Below are 3,713 nucleotides of genomic sequence, written 5' to 3'. Positions count from 1 at the left end.
GGAGAGGTTTCGGGGGGGAGAAGGGAGGAAGACAGACAGGTCTCGGGGAGGGGGAGAGAAGGGAGGAAGACGGAAACAGGTCTCAGGGAGGGGGAGAGAAGGGAGGAAGACGGGGACAGGTCTCAGGGAGGGGGAGAGAAGGGAGGAAGACGGGGAGAGGTCTCGGGGGGGAGAAGGGAGGAAGACAGACAGGTCTCGGGGAGGGGGAGAGAAGGGAGGAAGACGGAAACAGGTCTCGGGGAGGGAGAGAGAAGGGAGGAAGATGGGGACAGGTCTCAGGGAGGGAGAGAGAAGGGAGGAAGATGGGGACAGGTCTCAGGGAGGGAGAGAGAAGGGAGAAAGGCAGGGACAGGTCTCAGGGAGGGAGAGAGAAGGGAGAAAGACAGAGACAGGTCTCAGGGAGGGAGAGAGAAGGGAGAAAGACAGAGACAGGTCTCAGGGAGGGAGAGAGAAGGGAGAAAGACAGAGACAGGTCTCAGGGAGGGAGAGAGAAGGGAGAAAGACAGAGACAGGTCTCAGGGAGGGAGGAAGATGGGGACAGGTCTTGGGGAGGGGGAGAGAAGGGAGGAAGACGGGGACAGGTCTCAGGGAGGGGGAGGGAAGGGAGGAAGACTCGGACAGGTCTCGGGGGAAGGGGGAGAGAAGGGAGGAAGACGGGGAGAGGTCTCGGGGCGGAGAAGGGGGGGAAGACAGAGACAGGTCTCGGGGAGAGGGAGAGAAGGGAGGAAGACGGGGACAGGTCTCGGGAGGGGGAGAGAAGGGAGGAAGACGGGGACAGGTCTCAGGGAGGGGGAGAGAAGGGAGGAACACTCGGACAGGTCTCGGGGGAAGGGGGAGAGAAGGGAGGAAGACGGGGAGAGGTCTCGGGGCGGAGAAGGGGGGAAGACAGAGACAGGTCTCGGGGAGAGGGAGAGAAGGGGGGAAGACAGAGACAGGTCTCGGGGAGAGGGAGAGAAGGGAGGAAGACGGGGACAGGTCTCAGGGAGGGGGAGAGAAGGGAGGAAGACGGGGACAGGTCTCAGGGAGGGGGAGAGAAGGGAGGAAGACGGGGACAGGTCTCAGGGAGGGGGAGAGAAGGGAGGAAGACGGGGACAGGTCTCAGGGAGGGGGAGAGAAGGGAGGAAGACTCGGACAGGTCTCAGGGAGGGGGAGAGAAGGGAGGAAGACTCGGACAGGTCTCGGGGGAAGGGGGAGAGAAGGGAGGAAGACGGGGACAGGTCTCGGGGGGGGGGGGGGGGAGGAAGATGGGGACAGGTCTCAGGGAGGAGGAGAGAAGGGAGGAAGATGGGGACAGGTCTCAGGGAGGAGGAGGAGAGAAGGGAGGAAGATGAGGACAGGTCTCAGGGAGGAGGAGAGAAGGGAGGAAGATGGGGACAGGTCTCAGGGAGGGGAAGAGAAGGGAGGAACAGGCCAGTCATAGACTCAGGGCTCACTCCCCCCAGGCTGGGATCTGAAGACTCATGCAGCATCATCAATCATGCAGAGAGGATGTAGCTTCCAGGTGCTGTATTTCATATCTCCTACCCACATTCCCTGAGGAATCTGTAATACAGAGACTTGGCAGATGCAGCCAGCCGCCCCTACACACTGCTTCCTTGACCAACGGTTTGGCAACCCTGCCTGGGCACAGTATACATGGGGAATTGCCTGGGTGGATGCAGCTGCAATCTGGGGGGGGGCATAGCCAACCCCATCACCCCCCTAGATCCAGCTATATATACACAGTTGTGTTCAAAATAATAGCAGTCAGACATCACTAACCGGATCAATCGCTGTTTTTGGTAGAAATGATATTTATACATGGCAAATAATTTCCTAGCAGGTGTAGTAGAGTCATAGAAATCCATGAAATCCAGAAGTCATTGAATCACTCATTGAAAGGGGCGTGTTCAAAATAATAGCCGTGTGGAGTTCTATTAGTGAGGTCATTCATTCTTTGACAAACAGGTGGCAATTATTGCCCTTATTTAAGGAAGGAAGGCAGCAAATGTTGTACATGCTGGTTACAGTGCATTTCTCTCTGAAATTCTGAGGAAAATGGGTCGTTCCAGACATTGTTCAGAAGAACAGCGTACCTTGATTAAAAAGTTGATTGAGGGGAGAAAACATATAAAGAAGTGCAGAAAATGATCGGCTGCTCAGCTAAAATGATGGCAAATGCTTTAAAATAGCAACCAAAACCTGAAAGACGTGGAAGAAAGCCAAAAACTACCATTGGAATGGATAGAAAATAGCCAAAATGGTGCGGACTCAGCCAACAATCAGCTCCAGGAAGATGAAAGAAGGTGTGACGTTCCCTGTGAGGACTGTTACAATTAGAAGATGCCTATGTGAAGCCAAGCTATCTGCAAGAAGTCCCCGCAAAGTCCCACTGTTGGAAAAAAGACGTGCTGAAGAGGTTACAATGTGCCAAAGAGCACATTGACCGGCCTAAAGAGAAATGGCGCAACATTTTGTGGACTGATGAAAGTAAGATTGTTCTTTTTGGGTCTAGTGGGCGGAGACAGTTTGTCAGACGACCCTCAAACACTGAATTCAAGCCACAGTACACTGTGAAGACCGTGAAGCATGGTGGTGCAAGCATCATGATATGGGGATGTTTCTCATACTACGGTGTTGGGCCTATTTATCGCATACCAGGGATCATGGATCAGTTTGAATACATCAGAATACTTGAAGAGGGCATGCTGCCTTATGCTGAAGAGGAAATGCCCTTGAAATGGGTGTTCCAACAAGACAACGACCCCAAACACACCAGTAAACGTGCAACATCTTGGTTCCAGACCAACAAGATGGACGTTATGGAGTGGCCAGCCCAATCCCCGGATCTTAATCCAATAGAAAACTTGTGGGGTGACATCAAAAATGCCGTTTCTGAGGCAAAACCAAGAAATAGAGAAGAACTGTGGAATGTGGTCCAATCATCCTGGGCTGGAATACCTGATCACAGGGGCCAGAAGTTGGGGGACTCCATGCAACACAGATGTACAGCAAAAAAAGACTTGATCCTCCTGCGCTCTTATGTAGGGCAGAAACAATATATAATATATAAAATGGAATAAAAGATTAAAAAATTATTAGGACAGCCGCTAGCATCCTATCCTATACCATATAGGTCTAAAATCATAAACACATAAAATTGATGCAGCGCTAATCCTCATGTAAAAAAACAATATACTGTGTGAGAACAAATATAAGATCAAATGATAATCACACAACACACGTGCCCCCAATCCACATAGGGATATATAAACTCGTGACCCATATGAGATCAGAAACATACACCATGTGAAACACATATAAAACATATACACCGTGTTCCAAATTATTATGCAAATTATATTTTTCTCATGTCCCTCAATAATTGATGTAACCTGAGAATTCTGCCGACTGTTATTTACAACTATAAGAGTACAATTCACATTTTATTGAACAAACCTCCTAATAACAGGATTTTTGTTCCAAACTATTCCGCACAGGAAGTTTCAAAACACTTTATAGGTTGTAAAGAACTGAAAATTGTCATTTGTTGTGTTTGCAGCATATTTACTGAAATCAGAAGCTATTTCAATCAAACTTTTAACAACATTGTAACTTTGTAAACATTTGAAGCGGTCACGTTACATTGTAACATAGGAGCCCTTATTTGATAGCAGATCACAAGTCTCGCATCCATTGAACTTGGGAGTTTTTGGACAGTTTCTGCTTGAATT

This window comes from Staurois parvus, unplaced genomic scaffold (genome assembly GCF_062004578.1).
Source record: "Staurois parvus isolate SC_StPar_1 unplaced genomic scaffold, SC_StPar_1.0 ptg000046l, whole genome shotgun sequence".
NCBI classification, from domain to species: Eukaryota; Metazoa; Chordata; class Amphibia; order Anura; family Ranidae; genus Staurois; species Staurois parvus.
Note: the sequence above shows the minus strand (reverse complement) of the source record.